Source organism: Helianthus annuus, chromosome 10 (genome assembly GCF_002127325.2).
Source record: "Helianthus annuus cultivar XRQ/B chromosome 10, HanXRQr2.0-SUNRISE, whole genome shotgun sequence".
Lineage (NCBI taxonomy): Eukaryota > Viridiplantae > Streptophyta > Magnoliopsida > Asterales > Asteraceae > Helianthus > Helianthus annuus.
Window position 1 is genome coordinate 89,728,014 of NC_035442.2, and position 20,321 is coordinate 89,748,334.

General features: G+C 40.2%; 1 non-coding gene across 1 annotated transcript; it reads left to right on the forward strand.

Annotated features, from left to right (window-relative positions):
* The first annotated feature begins 19,796 nt into the window (after positions 1 to 19,796).
* Positions 19,797 to 19,903, forward strand: LOC118483552. The gene has a single exon (XR_004870843.1). It is a non-coding gene; the product is annotated as a small nucleolar RNA R71 (small nucleolar RNA).
* The last annotated feature ends 418 nt before the right edge of the window (positions 19,904 to 20,321 follow it).

Below are 20,321 nucleotides of genomic sequence, written 5' to 3' on the forward strand. Positions count from 1 at the left end.
GAAGAAGATATTCCCAAGACTGCTTTCCGCACGAGATATGGGCATTACGAGTTCACAGTCATGCCTTTTGGCTTGACGAATGCTCCAGCTATCTTTATGGACTTAATGAATAGGGTTTGTAAACCTTATTTAGACAAGTTCATTATTGTGTTCATCGACGATATTCTCATTTATTCGAAGACTCGAGCCGATCACGAGCAACACCTTCGCTTAACGTTGGAACTCCTTAAGAAGGAACAACTTTTCGCTAAATTCTCCAAGTGTGAATTTTGGCTTAAAGAAGTTCAATTTCTGGGTCATATAGTCAATGAGCGAGGTATTCATGTGGATCCATCCAAGATTGTTGCTATTAAGGATTGGTGTACGCCAACGACACCTACAGAAATTCGATCTTTTCTTGGTCTTGCTGGATATTATCGTCGATTCATTTCCAATTTCTCAAAGATTGCGGTTCCACTCACTGCTTTGACTCAGAAGAATAAGCCTTTTGAGTGGGGACCCAAGCAAGAAGAAGCGTTTCAAACGCTGAAGCGGAAGTTATGTAATGCTCCTGTTCTATCTCTGCCCGATGGAAACGATGATTTCGTTGTCTACTGCGATGCATCTAACTTAGGCCTTGGTTGCGTCCTCATGCAACGAGGTAAAGTTATTGCTTATGCATCTAGACAGTTGAAAATCCACGAGAAGAACTATACAACTCATGATCTCGAGTTAGGAGCTGTGGTTTTCGCGCTTAAAATCTGGAGACATTATCTTTATGGCACGAAGTGTGTGGTTTTCACAGACCACAAAAGTCTCCAGTATATTCTTAATCAGAAAGAGCTGAACATGAGGCAACGACGTTGGGTGGAACTCTTGAACGATTACGATTGCGAAATTCGCTACCATCCTGGTAAGGCGAATGTCGTGGCCGATGCGCTTAGTCGAAAAGAGCGAGTCAAACTTCATTCCCTTCAAACGTTATCTGATCTTCAATCTCGTATTCTTCAAGCTCAGCAATTTTGTGTTTCACAAAATTTGATAGGTATGGAATTACCACATCAGCTTGAGCTCAAACTCGAAGCAAAAGGCGATGGTTTGCTTTATTTCAAGGATCGTTTGTGGATCCCGAAACAAGACGAACTCCGCACCCTAGTGATGGACGAATCTCACAAGTCTCGATATTCTATCCATCCTGGTGCCGATAAAATGTACAAGGATCTTCGTACTAAGTTCTGGTGGCCTGGTATGAAGAAAGATGTCGCCTTGTATGTCTCAAAATGCCTAACTTGTCTCAAAGTCAAGGCTGAACATCAACGACCTTCTGGTTTGCTTGTACAACCAGAAATACCGGTTTGGAAGTGGGAGAGCATTGCGATGGATCTCATCACTAAGCTACCGCGTACTTCTAAAGGTCATGATGCTATTTGGGTTGTTATCGATCGATTAACAAAGTCAGCTCATTTTCTCCCGATTCGCGAAGACCTATCTGCTGATAAACTTGCAAAGATTTATGTTGATGAGATTATTTCACGACATGGTGTTCCTTTGGATATCATTTCCGATCGTGATGCTCGATTTTCATCTCATTTTTGGAAAACCATGCAAACTGCTATGGGAACCCAACTAAATCTAAGCACTGCTTATCATCCCCAGACAGATGGTCAATCAGAAAGGACGATTCAAACTTTGGAGGATATGCTTAGAGCATGCGTGATAGACTTTGGTGGTAATTGGGATTCTCATCTGCCAATGATCGAGTTCTTTTACAACAATAGTTATCATGCTAGCATTAAAATGGCACCATTCGAAGCTCTTTACGGTCGAAAATGTCGTTCACCTGTCTGTTGGAACGAGACCGGTGAAGCTCAGCTTACTGGACCTGAGCTCGTTCTAGAAACAACAGACAAAATCAAGAAAATTCGCGATAATCTTGTGACAGCTAGAAGCCGTCAAAAGAGTTATGCGGATTTAGGACGCAAGCCCATGGAATTTCAAGTCGGAGACCGTGTCCTACTCAAGGTTTCACCTTGGAAGGGAGTCGTGAGATTTGGAAAGAAAGGAAAACTTGCACCTCGATATGTGGGACCATTTAAGATTGTGGAAAGAGTTGGGAAAGTTGCCTATCGACTAGAGCTACCTCCAGAGCTTGGGAATATTCACCCGACTTTTCACGTGTCCAATCTGCGAAAGTGCTTAGCTGACACTGATCTTCACATACCTCTCGACGAGATTCAAATCGATGAAACAATGCACTTTGTCGAGAAACCCGTGGAGATAGTGGACCGTACATTCAAGCAGTTGAAGAACAAACGGATTCATTTGGTTAAAGTTCGTTGGGAGTCCAAACGTGGCCCAGAATTTACTTGGGAACGTAAGGATCAAATGATGACCAAATATCCACATTTGTTTCCACAAGCTTCCTCTAGTTAAAATTTCGGGACGAAATTTCCTGAAGTAGGGGAGACTGTGACAACTGTGCTCTGTAATCTCCGTACGATGAAAAACAATGTTGATTATTAATAAAGCAATATGCTTTGGTGTTATTATATGTGTTTTGTGTGTATTTGTGTTTGGTAATTTTACAATTCGATTCGATTCCAATTTCAAGCTCTAAATCGCTTTCTGGAAGGTTATACGCGCACTAATGCGTAAATATAACCAGTTTAATGCAACAAACGCTCCGGAATAGTGAAATAGGCTTAACATACCTTAAATAACCTCCACATATCTTAGAAATAAGTTTTGGATGGTTTGGTGTGTCGAAAACAAGTTTGTTCGATCACAGGGACTATTTGTGTCAAACTTCGAAACTATACCGATTCGTATAGTAACGAACACTCCGGAACTTGATCATAAGTTAAACATACCCTAAATAACCTTTACATAGCTTAGAAATAGGCTTTGAGGGGTTCGGTATGCTAAAATAAACTTTATTGATCAATGGGGACTAAAAGCGTCAAAAAGTGCACAAGTTTGCATTTTCGCGCATATCTTACGTTCTGAATACATCCGGACATCCAAAAATTTATGTAAGCATTAAAATATTATGTTTTAATGTTTGGCATAATAAAAATCCATTCGTCGCGCAATTTGGACCGTTTTTGCGTTCGTTACGACTCCCGTCGTAATTAACCGAACAACGCAACCGTACGACCAAACGAACCGACATCCGAGATATTTTTGAGCATGTTTTGAGTTCCCTATACTTTAACTTCATTTTAGAGCCTTGAAATGAGGTTAATGGGGCTTAAACGTGTCAAAAATGAGCCGAAATGCAAGTTTTGCAAGTTCAGGGGCTAAACTGTCATTTTATGAAAGTGCTGGTCTGCAGGTCCCTTACGGACCGTATGGGTATGTGCTTACGGTCCGTAAAGCCTCCCCAGATCAGCAAACTTTATTTTTAAAACCCAGCTGTTCCCCATTGTTTTGCACATGGTTTGAGCAATCTATGGGCTGGTTTTGGATGCCCATAGTATTCCAAATCAGTGGGTACAAGTGTAGGGCCGAGATTAAACGCTTGGGGAACAAGAAACGATCCTAACGGTTGTGGATTTCCTATAAATACCCAACCCAATTTCATTTCTCCCCACTTGAATTCTGAGTTTGTTCTCTAAGTTGGGGTGTTTTAGCACTTCATACCTGAGAATACTCGGAAGTTCAATCTTGCGGGGACCTTCTGTAAGTATTCTTTCGCGTTTTTCATTTGTTTTAGCGTTAAAGTCAAACTGTGTTTGACTTTCTGCTTTGACCAGTTTATGGTCAACGCGAAGTTCGTTTGAACTTCATAACGTGAGCGTAATCACGATGGTTATAGTCCCTAGTGACTATACCTACTGATTACCACGTTATCTAGGCTCAGTGACGTGTCATAGCTTCGGCCAGAATGCGTTTTCTCGCGTATTTTGTAACCAAGCTACTTGTAGGTATCAAAACCGTTTGTTTTGATGCCAAACCTGTTTTCTAACTTAACTAAACATGTTTCGACATGTTTAGCTCGTCACTTGTTAGTTTTGTGCTTATATAGAGTCGTAAGTCAGGCGGACTAAACACCCGCTTAGACTTTCGAACATGACCCGTTTGGTCGATCATTAGGATTCGACCAAACATGTGTTGTGACCATAGTAGCGTAGGGAATAACCTTCCGGGGATATACCTTATGGTCACTTAGATTTGATTAGTCGCATGATAAGTAGTTTATGTGCCCTTGGTAAATTACCAAAATACCCTCTTTATACATAATTGGTAATTAAGCATATGTAACTTAAATTTTTGACACGTAACTGATTATGTAACATAATTAAACATATATGGGCATATAATACTCGTCATAGGACTAGTTAGACGCCTCGAACGCGCTTTTGCGCGCACGACGCATTAAAGTAGCGTAAGCCACCTTAATGGGTCGCGATGGGTCGAAAGCACTTAGGTTAGGTTCCGATTTAGGATGTAGGCTTTGTTAAACCATATCACAAGAGTTCCAACACTCATTTGGTTTACAAGACCTCATTCCATCCGATCTCCCGATTTAGGCGCCTATTGTTTGACTAGTGGTTCGATTATTAGGAACTACTTGATTTCTCTGGTTTGCTCGAGTTCGTTGAAGTTCTATTTGATCAAGGATACTTTGCACTACATGTGAGTACATAGTTCCCCTATTTTACTGTTTTAAATGTTTTGGGGTGATTCATATGTATCAAATGTTTTCAAAGTTTAAACGATGGTTTCAAAAACGATTATAACGATTTTACTAAACTAACAACGATTTCGATAAGGTGTACACGACTTGTTGGTTGTAATTACATAACGAATGACATTCATTAGCATTGATCAAGCCGACCAGTATTAGGTTATGGTACCATAGGATCTGACAAATCCCGTTATTGCACTGCACCCATAGTTATGTGTGGGGGTTGTGGGTAACGACTGAATCTGATGATTGTTAACTTACCCTTTGGTGGTTTGTTAATACGAAACGAGAAACGAGTTAGACGAGTCACGAAGGTTTGAATGTTGTTAACGAGACGACCAAAAGTAGTTTCACTATTAAAAACAAATACGATTTGGAAACGAGTAAACGATTTGGAAACGATGTTAAACGATTTCGATAAACGACTGGTTTTTGGTTAAGTGTTTAGATAACGAGACGGGGGTAATGTGGTGAAAACATGGTAGATACGCCGCTGGTACTTCTTATATATAAGTGTTTTCATCATATTACATACCGTGGCGTTATATAGTTCACTTGGGTAAACGATATTTAAAACGATGTCACACAATGATGTTTTACAAGATGTTTTTCTAGAAACAAAATGTTTTGGGGTTAAGAATTATGGCTACGAGATTTTATAAACTTAATCAACTTGATTTGAGTTGGTTAACTATGTTGCAATACACTTTTCAAAACGAGGTTTGTATTTCGACTCTTGTAGTCTAATAAAGTATTGCACCATACAAACAAGCCATGATTCCAATACCCTTATAAAACCTATGTACTCGCCAGCAATTTCTTTGCTGACTAAGTTTTTTACATATGTTTCAGGTGTGGTTGAATGATGTGATTTTCTAGGATGCATGCGTCACGTAGGACCTGGACGAGGCCTTAGTGACTTTAAAACTATGATAGTTGATAAGAAACTTGTTTGTTTTATGTTAAGACAATGTAATGTTTGATATTATCAATAAAACAAAACTATTTTTGAATCCATGGATGTGAAACAATTATTCTGTTGCAACACTCCCCGACGTTTCCGCCACGGTTTGTTGTCCTACGTGGTCGGGGTGTGACAGAAAAGTTGGTATCAGAGCCAATGGTTATAGGGAATTAGGTTATTAGTAATGCTTTGACCTAGACTATAACTTTAGGACCCTAACACAAGTTTACTTGTGTTTAGATTTTAAAACAATACCGTCACCTATCCTTAGGTGATAACCACAACGAGAACACAAATCCGAATCTGCTTCGAAAAATTAATCATCCATTCTAGGATGATTGATTACTAGGTTTTGAACCCTTCCAGTTTGATTCATATTTGGCGTAGTGCCTTTTGAATTTTCAAAATCTCGTCAAAGTCTGGGTTGAAATAATGTGAACACGTGCAAACTGGAAGAGTGAATGCCTGTACCCTGAGTTTTCTGTCTAAGGCTAGAGTGTTCGTACAAATCCACATAATCGGACCAGTCACTCTTACCTGGGAACTCTTGGGGTGAGTGTTCACTTATAGGCGAGCATGTCTTCGCGATGCATTATTTCGATTCATTTACTTTGATTAGTCATTGCGTGTCGTTTGTTTGTTCGAGGTAACGAACAAATGATCGCCTTCCTTGTGTTTTGTCGATTCATCTTTTGCTCTTCCTAATTATCAACCTTACTCGTTTCTCATATTTCCTTGTTAGACAATGCCTCCACGACGTGAAGCACAATCCTTCACCATTGAAGAAATCGCAGCCCTAGTCTCTCAGCAAGTGGCTGCTGTGCTTCCCGGTGTTGTAACTCAAGTTCATGAGATATACAACAATAACAATAATAACCACAACAATGCGCAGTGTAATTTCAAGAACTTCAATTCTGCTAAGCCTCTTAAGTTTTCTGGGTCGCAAGGAGCAACTGCGCTCCTACAGTGGTTCGAGAGTATTGAGAACACATTCAGGCATGTGCAGTGTCCGAATGCACGTAAGGTTGAATTTGCTACCAGCGTGTTTGAGAAGCGAGCGCTTACCTGGTGGAATGGTATTATGCGCGATAGGGGTGCCGAAGTGGCGTTGGCACAAACGTGGGATGAGCTTCGGGCTCTCATGATGAGAGAGTTCTGTCCCCGTCACGAAATTCGAGCTTTGGAGCGAGAGTTCGACGATTTAAAACAAGATGGGGCTGAGCACCGTGCGTACACGGATCGCTTTGAGGAACTCAGTCTATTGTGTCCCACCATGGTTACCCCACCAGAGAAAGCAATCGAAAGATACATCGATGGTCTACCCGATTCTATGATGGATATTGTGACTGCTGTTAATCCTACTACCCTTCGCCAAGCAATCGAATTGTCTGCTACCCTAACTGAATCCCAGGTCAGAAAGGGTAAACTCACTCGCAAGGGTGATAAGAAGAAATCGTCTGATTCTGCGAAAGACAAGAAGAAGGGTAAGGGTAAAGAAGGTGAGTCGTCGAAGAAATCAAGGAAGCGAAAGGGTGCTCAGAACTTTGCTGTCACGGCACAGGCTGAACAAAACACACCGGCTCAACCTCCTGCGAAAAAGGCATATGCTGGTACCGCACCTCACTGCACTCGATGTAATGGTCACCATGTTGCCCAACAGGCCTGTAAACAGTGTGCTACGTGTGGTAGACTTGGGCATTTAGCCAATGTTTGTCGTTCAGGACAAAATCAGGTCGCCCAGGTTCAAGCTCCGGCACAAGGGAATGCTGCTAGATTCCCACCAGGTTCATGTTTTAATTGTGGAGAGTTTGGCCACTTCCGCAACAACTGTCCGAGGCTGGCAAATGCTAATGCGAACCCGAATGTGAACGCCAATGTGAATCCTGCTCGAGGGCGAGCTTACAACTTGAATGCAAACGAAGCGAGGGCTGACAACGAGGTTGTCAATGGTACGTTTCTTGTTAACAATCAACCTGCATCTATTCTTTTTGATTCTGGTGCCGATCGAAGTTTTGTTTCATTATCTTTTGAGCCATTGCTTGCGATACCTAGAACTAAATTGAGGAAACCCTTGTCTGTCGAAGTTGCTACTGGTAAACCTCTTGTTCTCGATTCTGTTATTCGTAATTGTCAGTTGAACCTTGATAACCACCTCTTTCCTATCGACCTCACACCAATGCAACTTGGAAGCTTCGACATTATCGTTGGAATGGATTGGTTAACCAAACACCACGCTGAGGTGGTTTGTTTCGATAAGATTGTTCGTATTCCCCTTCCGTCTGGCGATGTTTTGGAGGTTCGTGGTGAGAAACCTTCAGGCGGATTGAAGCTTATGTCGTGTACAAAGGCCCAGAGATATTTGAGAAAAGGATATGTTGCTTTTCTAGCACATGTCACTGAGGAGAAAAGCAAGAGTAAGAGGATTCAGGATATTCCGATTGTTCGAGACTATCCAGAGGTGTTCCCTGATGAACTGCCTGGTTTGCCTCCAGTTCGTCAAGTTGAATTCCATATCGACCTTGTACCTAATGCCAACCCGATTGCGAAAGCGCCTTATCGTCTTGCACCATTAGAGATGCAAGAATTATCGAAACAGCTTCAAGAGTTATCTGATAAAGGATTCATCCGTCCGAGTTATTCACCTTGGGGAGCTCCTGCCCTCTTCGTGAAAAAGAAAGATGGGTCTTTTCGAATGTGTATCGATTATCGTGAGCTTAACAAACTTACCATCAAGAATCGATATCCCCTACCTCGAATTGATGATCTCTTCGATCAGCTGCAAGGTGCTTCATGTTTTTCTAAGATCGATCTGCGTTCTGGGTATCATCAACTTCGTGTTCTCGAAGAAGATATTCCCAAGACTGCTTTCCGCACGAGATATGGGCATTACGAGTTCACAGTCATGCCTTTTGGCTTGACGAATGCTCCAGCTATCTTTATGGACTTAATGAATAGGGTTTGTAAACCTTATTTAGACAAGTTCATTATTGTGTTCATCGACGATATTCTCATTTATTCGAAGACTCGAGCCGATCACGAGCAACACCTTCGCTTAACGTTGGAACTCCTTAAGAAGGAACAACTTTTCGCTAAATTCTCCAAGTGTGAATTTTGGCTTAAAGAAGTTCAATTTCTGGGTCATATAGTCAATGAGCGAGGTATTCATGTGGATCCATCCAAGATTGTTGCTATTAAGGATTGGTGTACGCCAACGACACCTACAGAAATTCGATCTTTTCTTGGTCTTGCTGGATATTATCGTCGATTCATTTCCAATTTCTCAAAGATTGCGGTTCCACTCACTGCTTTGACTCAGAAGAATAAGCCTTTTGAGTGGGGACCCAAGCAAGAAGAAGCGTTTCAAACGCTGAAGCGGAAGTTATGTAATGCTCCTGTTCTATCTCTGCCCGATGGAAACGATGATTTCGTTGTCTACTGCGATGCATCTAACTTAGGCCTTGGTTGCGTCCTCATGCAACGAGGTAAAGTTATTGCTTATGCATCTAGACAGTTGAAAATCCACGAGAAGAACTATACAACTCATGATCTCGAGTTAGGAGCTGTGGTTTTCGCGCTTAAAATCTGGAGACATTATCTTTATGGCACGAAGTGTGTGGTTTTCACAGACCACAAAAGTCTCCAGTATATTCTTAATCAGAAAGAGCTGAACATGAGGCAACGACGTTGGGTGGAACTCTTGAACGATTACGATTGCGAAATTCGCTACCATCCTGGTAAGGCGAATGTCGTGGCCGATGCGCTTAGTCGAAAAGAGCGAGTCAAACTTCATTCCCTTCAAACGTTATCTGATCTTCAATCTCGTATTCTTCAAGCTCAGCAATTTTGTGTTTCACAAAATTTGATAGGTATGGAATTACCACATCAGCTTGAGCTCAAACTCGAAGCAAAAGGCGATGGTTTGCTTTATTTCAAGGATCGTTTGTGGATCCCGAAACAAGACGAACTCCGCACCCTAGTGATGGACGAATCTCACAAGTCTCGATATTCTATCCATCCTGGTGCCGATAAAATGTACAAGGATCTTCGTACTAAGTTCTGGTGGCCTGGTATGAAGAAAGATGTCGCCTTGTATGTCTCAAAATGCCTAACTTGTCTCAAAGTCAAGGCTGAACATCAACGACCTTCTGGTTTGCTTGTACAACCAGAAATACCGGTTTGGAAGTGGGAGAGCATTGCGATGGATCTCATCACTAAGCTACCGCGTACTTCTAAAGGTCATGATGCTATTTGGGTTGTTATCGATCGATTAACAAAGTCAGCTCATTTTCTCCCGATTCGCGAAGACCTATCTGCTGATAAACTTGCAAAGATTTATGTTGATGAGATTATTTCACGACATGGTGTTCCTTTGGATATCATTTCCGATCGTGATGCTCGATTTTCATCTCATTTTTGGAAAACCATGCAAACTGCTATGGGAACCCAACTAAATCTAAGCACTGCTTATCATCCCCAGACAGATGGTCAATCAGAAAGGACGATTCAAACTTTGGAGGATATGCTTAGAGCATGCGTGATAGACTTTGGTGGTAATTGGGATTCTCATCTGCCAATGATCGAGTTCTCTTACAACAATAGTTATCATGCTAGCATTAAAATGGCACCATTCGAAGCTCTTTACGGTCGAAAATGTCGTTCACCTGTCTGTTGGAACGAGACCGGTGAAGCTCAGCTTACTGGACCTGAGCTCGTTCTAGAAACAACAGACAAAATCAAGAAAATTCGCGATAATCTTGTGACAGCTAGAAGCCGTCAAAAGAGTTATGCGGATTTAGGACGCAAGCCCATGGAATTTCAAGTCGGAGACCGTGTCCTACTCAAGGTTTCACCTTGGAAGGGAGTCGTGAGATTTGGAAAGAAAGGAAAACTTGCACCTCGATATGTGGGACCATTTAAGATTGTGGAAAGAGTTGGGAAAGTTGCCTATCGACTAGAGCTACCTCCAGAGCTTGGGAATATTCACCCGACTTTTCACGTGTCCAATCTGCGAAAGTGCTTAGCTGACACTGATCTTCACATACCTCTCGACGAGATTCAAATCGATGAAACAATGCACTTTGTCGAGAAACCCGTGGAGATAGTGGACCGTACATTCAAGCAGTTGAAGAACAAACGGATTCATTTGGTTAAAGTTCGTTGGGAGTCCAAACGTGGCCCAGAATTTACTTGGGAACGTAAGGATCAAATGATGACCAAATATCCACATTTGTTTCCACAAGCTTCCTCTAGTTAAAATTTCGGGACGAAATTTCCTGAAGTAGGGGAGACTGTGACAACTGTGCTCTGTAATCTCCGTACGATGAAAAACAATGTTGATTATTAATAAAGCAATATGCTTTGGTGTTATTATATGTGTTTTGTGTGTATTTGTGTTTGGTAATTTTACAATTCGATTCGATTCCAATTTCAAGCTCTAAATCGCTTTCTGGAAGGTTATACGCGCACTAATGCGTAAATATAACCAGTTTAATGCAACAAACGCTCCGGAATAGTGAAATAGGCTTAACATACCTTAAATAACCTCCACATATCTTAGAAATAAGTTTTGGATGGTTTGGTGTGTCGAAAACAAGTTTGTTCGATCACAGGGACTATTTGTGTCAAACTTCGAAACTATACCGATTCGTATAGTAACGAACACTCCGGAACTTGATCATAAGTTAAACATACCCTAAATAACCTTTACATAGCTTAGAAATAGGCTTTGAGGGGTTCGGTATGCTAAAATAAACTTTATTGATCAATGGGGACTAAAAGCGTCAAAAAGTGCACAAGTTTGCATTTTCGCGCATATCTTACGTTCTGAATACATCCGGACATCCAAAAATTTATGTAAGCATTAAAATATTATGTTTTAATGTTTGGCATAATAAAAATCCATTCGTCGCGCAATTTGGACCGTTTTTGCGTTCGTTACGACTCCCGTCGTAATTAACCGAACAACGCAACCGTACGACCAAACGAACCGACATCCGAGATATTTTTGAGCATGTTTTGAGTTCCCTATACTTTAACTTCATTTTAGAGCCTTGAAATGAGGTTAATGGGGCTTAAACGTGTCAAAAATGAGCCGAAATGCAAGTTTTGCAAGTTCAGGGGCTAAACTGTCATTTTATGAAAGTGCTGGTCTGCAGGTCCCTTACGGACCGTATGGGTATGTGCTTACGGTCCGTAAAGCCTCCCCAGATCAGCAAACTTTATTTTTAAAACCCAGCTGTTCCCCATTGTTTTGCACATGGTTTGAGCAATCTATGGGCTGGTTTTGGATGCCCATAGTATTCCAAATCAGTGGGTACAAGTGTAGGGCCGAGATTAAACGCTTGGGGAACAAGAAACGATCCTAACGGTTGTGGATTTCCTATAAATACCCAACCCAATTTCATTTCTCCCCACTTGAATTCTGAGTTTGTTCTCTAAGTTGGGGTGTTTTAGCACTTCATACCTGAGAATACTCGGAAGTTCAATCTTGCGGGGACCTTCTGTAAGTATTCTTTCGCGTTTTTCATTTGTTTTAGCGTTAAAGTCAAACTGTGTTTGACTTTCTACTTTGACCAGTTTATGGTCAACGCGAAGTTCGTTTGAACTTCATAACGTGAGCGTAATCACGATGGTTATAGTCCCTAGTGACTATACCTACTGATTACCACGTTATCTAGGCTCAGTGATGAGTCATAGCTTCGGCCAGAATGCGTTTTCTCGCGTATTTTGTAACCAAGCTACTTGTAGGTATCAAAACCGTTTGTTTTGATGCCAAACCTGTTTTCTAACTTAACTAAACATGTTTCGACATGTTTAGCTCGTCACTTGTTAGTTTTGTGCTTATATAGAGTCGTAAGTCAGGCGGACTAAACACCCGCTTAGACTTTCGAACACGACCCGTTTGGTCGATCATTAGGATTCGACCAAACATGTGTTGTGACCATAGTAGCGTAGGGAATAACTGTTAGGCCCTAAAGTGTGAGACTGACGCATCAAATCAACACAACGGACTACGGTTACAAACTTGGCTTTACCGGGTTAGTTAGTATTAGGTTTTGGATCTTTATAGGTCACTTGGGCCAAGCTTTAGGCCATGTGGGCCAAGCAGGCCCAAGGGGAGCCCATGTAGGGAATTGGGCTTGCATAGGTATATAAACAAGTTTTCTACTTGTTTTAGGGTTGGATCTTCATAGTTACAATTTCTCTAGAGAGAGAGAGAGGCAATTGGTGGTGAACTTGTACCAGACGATTTTGCTTGTCAAAGTAATAGAATCGTGTGCAAGTTTAAAGGTGATTCGGTTTGTTCTTCGTTTTTCATATTTTTCGGTTTCTCGTGTTTAATCTTGAATCATCTTGTGATTGGATTCCGCACTCTCACAAGATTAGGTTTGATATCATTGAAAGATCCGGTTAAACGGGACTTACAAGTGGTATCAGAGCCATTAGAACCTATTTCTAGGCTCGGTTTGATATCAAAATATTCAAGATATTCGTTGTTTTTGGTTTGGTGTTCTTCACGTTCTTCGGTGTTCTTCATTGTGTTCATCCGAATTTTGGTGAAAATTCCTATATTTTGGATTTTGATTTGTTTTGAAAGTTGTTACTAGATAATGATTGTTTTAAATTTCTTAAATATTCTGTATTATATTTCCAAGCTTATCAAAATCCAAAAATTTCGAAATTGATATTTGACTTTTTGGAAAGTTCACGTGATTTTTGTTTACAATTCTTATCCACACGAGAATTCCGAAGTCGCAACACGGTTTCGAGTAGCTATCTCCATATCATCACTTGTCGTAACCGAAGCTTCAATCATCACCACTCGCAATCACCTCCACCTTGACCGACTCGCAACCACCAACTTCGTGCTTACACAACCATAATCTTCATCATCACCATCAACCTTGAGACACCACAGTTTCATCTTCATCATCTCCGGTTGACAACATTGTCTTCATCATCATCGGCTATCATTCAACGATAACCACAGTTTCAAGGTCTCGACTTCACGGCTTGTCGCAACCTCATTGTTCAAATTGTCTGACTCGCAACCGCAGTTCCGAGTCGCAACCGAGATCTCGACTCTTCACGGCTTGTCGCAACCTCATTGTTCAAATTGTCTGACTCGCAACCGCAGTTCCGAGTCGCAACCGAGATCTCGACTCTTCACGGCGTTCATCTTCATCACAGTCGCAACCGTGGTTTCGACTCATCTCGTTTCTTCGACAACGGTTCCAACCTGCAACTATCTCCGGTCACCTCCTTTGTTCATCCATCGCTCCTCCGATCATCTTCATCACCGTAGCCTGCAACTCCGGTTACCCCGCATCGCTCCACCGTAACCTGCAACTCCGGTTGTCCTCCGTTAACCGTCGTTCCTCCGACCATCACTACCTGTTGTCGTTCTCCATTATCACCATCGCTCCACCGTCGCTCATCCGTAATCTCCGATCACCCTCCTACCGTCCATCATCAACGTTCCTTACTGGTTGTGTAACGAAGAAACGGCCGAAAATTAGGGTTACGGGGTGTTGTTTCTTTTTGAACAAAGAAGACGGTTACTTATTATAATTATTATATTAATCATTAATCAATCATTGCTTTATAATTAGATTTTTAAATAATATAATAATCATAAGGTAATCATTACTTAATCATTATTAATAATAATAATAATAATATTAGTTATAATAATTAATAATAATAATAATAATAATTAACCTTTATTTATTAAAGTAACTTAAAAAATAATAATAATAATAATAATAATAATAATAATAATAATAATAATAAAAAATAAATAAATAAATAAATAAAAAAAAAAGGTTTGTTTGTTCGGTTGTGATAACGGTTTTTGACAGGTTTTTGAGGTGTGATTTAGAAAGCGGGTTCGTTCCTTCGCGTTCAACGGGTTTGAGTTAGCGAGTACACGGGTTCTCGCTTTGAGCTTGTGTTGAGGAAATAGTAAAAAGCGCACATTTTGGGAGATCAAGTCTTACAATGTCTTCTAAAAGAGAGATGCTTGAGCAGAAATTCGAAGGATTCAGTTACTTATACGGTGAATCGATAGAAGCTCTTGCAGGTCGGTTTACTGAACTGCTCTCTGAAATGGAAAAGGCAGAAATGGTGGTGCCTACTCGCGTGAGCAACAGAAAGCTTCTGGAGGCTATAAAAGGGAACTGTAGTTGGTTAATGAATGTTAATCAGATAATAGTGACAACCGAAGGCAACTGTTACAAAATGAAGTCAGATGAGCTGATCTCTCTCATCAAATCCTATGGCAATGCTGACTCACCACAAAATTCAGCAACTATGTTTAACAAACCCATGGCTCAAGAAGTTACTCGTGATCGTGAAGAGATACTTTCTGTATTTTGCACTCCTGAGTGTAGAAAAAGAAATGAGGCATATCGATTACACAACGCTGAGTTGGTTCAAGACTACAACGACATAAAAAATAAAAATTTTACTTTATCAAAGAATGAAAAGCTTTATAAAGATAAAATTGAAGCTCAGCGTAAGGACATCGTTCAACTCAAGGACGATGTCAGTGTAGCTACGGCCCAACTCATCATAGTCAAAGAAAAACTGTGTGAGGTGACTAAAGAACTGGAGAATGTTAGGGATAAATACCAAATAAATCAATTAAACATTAAGAAATTCGATTCCTCCAGTAAATTAGTCAAAAATCTGTGTGATCAACAATTAGCATATTCTAAAAAGAAAGGGTCAGGATTGGGTTATAATCAGACTCCTCCTCCGTACAATGATAATTACACTTATTTACCAATGACTGAGGAGGAGATACTGAACGAAAGTAAAATGACTTATGGTTCACATAACAACAAATCGTCTGTTCATAACAGACATGTTGAGCCACAAAAGTCTTCACCATTGAATTTTGTTCCTAAAGGCACAATTGATCCTGACGTTTCATTGTCATGTGCAGATGATAGCTCTGAAGTAAAGTGTGGTGATGTTCATGGGAAGTGAAATAAATGTTTGTGTTAAAGGATTTGACTAACACATGTAAGGTGCTATAACTGAAAAGACTAGGATCTACTGCGATATGTTGATAGGCTTGACGCTCAACATGATAAAAGATACTAAGTGATATAAACATAACGAATTATGTACCATGTGGGTAACATACCAACGGCGTATGATTTTATGGTCTTAAATCTTGCGTTGATAGATAACCAACATCTGAGGTTTCGGGTCTTTATATTGTTGAATCATCCGAGGATATTTTGGTTGTTCTTCTGCTTAGAACTAAAAGTGTACATGACCCCAGGAAAGAAAGTCACTTGGAATTAGCTCATATCTATTTGAATGTCTGTATGTTTCCCGATACACACAATTTTGATCTGATTCTGAAATCTTCTCTGAAAAAAGTCGTGTACCTCCTCTGCTGCATCCAGATATATGCTGACCTGGAGGTGCTAGGCAACGACAGCTTCTGCTGCATCCAGATACATGCTGACCTAGCTGTCTGTTGTCGCGCTGTAGATCTAAACACCCGAAAGAGGCCCTCTAGTGCCCAAAAGAAACCCAAATAAACCTATATCAAATTGAGAAAAACTCATTTGATCTGTATATTATATCATCTCTGCAAAAGATCTATTCTGTTCTCTTCTCAACCTATTCCCAGTTAAGATTTCAGAAAATTGGATTGGACTTGTGAAATATGTGGTAGGGAAGATACTTGCATGATAGAGTGTGCTGTTTACATTTCCGGGATTTGACTAGTATTTATTTGGGTGTTCATTGTTAAGAAATTAAAACATGATAAAACAGATTATATGCAGACTGCACAGTCAGGATATCTTAAAGGATGACATCAGTATACTCACCTGCTACGATGAATCGTTGTGCTTACCTTGATCGTGGGGGTATGTCTTGGAATGGGACACACGGGTATAATAGTATAATATTATCTTAAGTATATCACGAAGTTGAAAATTGAAAGTTGAGCGTTAAAGTTTAAGTGGACAAACATATTGGCAATCGCATAGACCAGTTTGATTAGGCTCGTACTGAAAAGTGTTCCTTAGTCTGACTGAGAACGAATTTTGATCCCATTTGCAATTGTAATTGTATATTATGGTAGTTGTTTATATTTTGAGTTTTTATTTGTTTTAGTTCTTAAAAATTAAAAATTAAAAAAAAAATAAAAAATTCAAAAAAATCCAAAAATAGTGTGTTTATTTGTTTCTCTTAAAAATTAAAAATGTAACCGTTCTTGAAGATTTGACTGATCATCAAAAGTTAAAAGAATTTAAATTGTGAAATTTCATGTACCTAGTGTTCATATGGTACTCTCCCTGTTGCATAAGAAATGTTTGCTTATGAGTTTGTGAGCATGTGCAGAACTTGATTTCAATCAAGAACAGGGGTTGATGAAGACTGAGATGCTGTTAGCTGCTGAAGAAGCCCAAAGCATCACAACAACAAGATGTACCTGAGTCAGAAGAACCGGATACAAGACGTCGTCTGACAATGAAAGTGCATTTGAAGAAGTACCGTGAACCTGCTTGAAAGACAAAGACTGAAGAAGAAAAGAGCTGCTGAGAATCCTCCTCTCACATTCTTTTTGACAAGATTTTCAAGCAAATGCTGATCGTGATCCTGATATGAAGCTGACCACAAGAGCTGAAGAAAGAGACCCAGTGCTGAGAGTTCAGAAGTCAAGAACTTCCACAACATCTGCAGCTTAGAGACAACCATAGATTTCGTTGAAGACGTTGCTGAATTCAAGTTGAAGACAATTTGATGGCATCAGTCTAGGGGGAGATTGTTAGGCCCTAAAGTGTGAGACTGACGCATCAAATCAACACAACGGACTACGGTTACAAACTGGGCTTTACCGGGTTAGTTAGTATTAGGTTTTGGATCTTTATAGGTCACTTGGGCCAAGCTTTAGGCCATGTGGGCCAAGCAGGCCCAAGGGGAGCCCATGTAGGGAATTAGGCTTGCATAGGTATATAAACAAGTTTTCTACTTGTTTTAGGGTTGGATCTTCATAGTTACAATTTCTCTAGAGAGAGAGAGAGGCAATTGGTGGTGAACTTGTACCAGACGATTTTGCTTGTCAAAGTAATAGAATCGTGTGCAAGTTTAAAGGTGATTCAGTTTGTTCTTCGTTTTTCATATTTTTCGGTTTCTCGTGTTTAATCTTGAATCATCTTGTGATTGGATTCCGCACTCTCACAAGATTAGGTTTGATATCATTGAAAGATCCGGTTAAACGGGACTTACAATAACCTTCCGGGGATATACCTTATGGTCACTTAGATTTGATTAGTCGCATGATAAGTAGTTTATGTGCCCTTGGTAAATTACCAAAATACCCTCTTTATACATAATTGGTAATTAAGCATATGTAACTTAAATTTTTGACACGTAACTGATTATGTAACATAATTAAACATATATGGGCATATAATACTCGTCATAGGACTAGTTAGACGCCTCGAACGCGCTTTTGCGCGCACGACGCATTAAAGTAGCGTAAGCCACCTTAATGGGTCGCGATGGGTCGAAAGCACTTAGGTTAGGTTCCGATTTAGGATGTAGGCTTTGTTAAACCATATCACAAGAGTTCCAACACTCATTTGGTTTACAAGACCTCATTCCATCCGATCTCCCGATTTAGGCGCCTATTGTTTGACTAGTGGTTCGATTATTAGGAACTACTTGATTTCTCTGGTTTGCTCGAGTTCGTTGAAGTTCTATTTGATCAAGGATACTTTGCACTACATGTGAGTACATAGTTCCCCTATTTTACTGTTTTAAATGTTTTGGGGTGATTCATATGTATCAAATGTTTTCAAAGTTTAAACGATGGTTTCAAAAACGATTATAACGATTTTACTAAACTAACAACGATTTCGATAAGGTGTACACGACTTGTTGGTTGTAATTACATAACGAATGACATTCATTAGCATTGATCAAGCCGACCAGTATTAGGTTATGGTACCATAGGATCTGACAAATCCCGTTATTGCACTGCACCCATAGTTATGTGTGGGGGTTGTGGGTAACGACTGAATCTGATGATTGTTAACTTACCCTTTGGTGGTTTGTTAATACGAAACGAGAAACGAGTTAGACGAGTCACGAAGGTTTGAATGTTGTTAACGAGACGACCAAAAGTAGTTTCACTATTAAAAACAAATACGATTTGGAAACGAGTAAACGATTTGGAAACGATGTTAAACGATTTCGATAAACGACTGGTTTTTGGTTAAGTGTTTAGATAACGAGACGGGGGTAATGTGGTGAAAACATGGTAGATACGCCGCTGGTACTTCTTATATATAAGTGTTTTCATCATATTACATACCGTGGCGTTATATAGTTCACTTGGGTAAACGATATTTAAAACGATGTCACACAATGATGTTTTACAAGATGTTTTTCTAGAAACAAAATGTTTTGGGGTTAAGAATTATGGCTACGAGATTTTATAAACTTAATCAACTTGATTTGAGTTGGTTAACTATGTTGCAATACACTTTTCAAAACGAGGTTTGTATTTCGACTCTTGTAGTCTAATAAAGTATTGCACCATACAAACAAGCCATGATTCCAATACCCTTATAAAACCTATGTACTCGCCAGCAATTTCTTTGCTGACTAAGTTTTTTACATATGTTTCAGGTGTGGTTGAATGATGTGATTTTCTAGGATGCATGCGTCACGTAGGACCTGGACGAGGCCTTAGTGACTTTAAAACTATGATAGTTGATAAGAAACTTGTTTGTTTTATGTTAAGACAATGTAATGTTTGATATTATCAATAAAACGAAACTATTTTTGAATCCATGGATGTGAAACAATTATTCTGTTGCAACACTCCCCGACGTTTCCGCCACGGTTTGTTGTCCTACGTGGTCGGGGTGTGACATTTTTGAAGAGAGGGCCTCGATTTGGGCTTGTAAAGAAGTGCTTTCATCAACCTTATGGGCGCCCGGGGCAATAGATTTATTGCCTCGGGGAGTGTGTCACTGAAAATTGGTTTGAGCAATTTCCTCGATTTGATTGTATATTTCATGTGGGCAACGATTACCTAAAAGTCCCCCGGAGCTAGAGTCAAGTGTTTGTCTCGTGTGTGGCAACAACCCATTATAGAAAGTGGATACTTGTTGCCATACCGCAAGACCGTGATGGGGACACTTTCGCAATAGCTCCTTGAACATTTCCCAAGTTTCATATAAGGATTCCCCATCCTCTTGTGAATATGTATTAATTTCAGTCATTAATTTAGCCGTTTTAGCGGGAGGGAAATACTTATATAGAAATTTTTGGGCTAGTTCATCCCAGGTGTTTACCGAACCAACTGGGAGGGCGGTGAGCCAAGCTTTTGCTCGGTCTTTTAGTGAAAATGGAAACATTCGGAGGCGGATGGCGTCATTTTAAGCTCCATTGATCCGAAAGGTATCACATATTTCTAAAAAATTAGTAATATGTAGATGGGGATCCTCGTCCGCAAGCCCATGGAAGGTTGCGGAGTTTTGAAGCATTTGTATCAAATGTGGCCGAAGTTCGAAGTTGTTGGCTTCAACATTCGGTGCATTGATAGCGGCGCCGAGATTACCCATGGTGGGTCGTAGGTAATCCATGAGGGTACGTTGGTCCGCCATTGGAAGTGGGTCCCCCGAAACTTTCCCTTGGTTTTTAGCT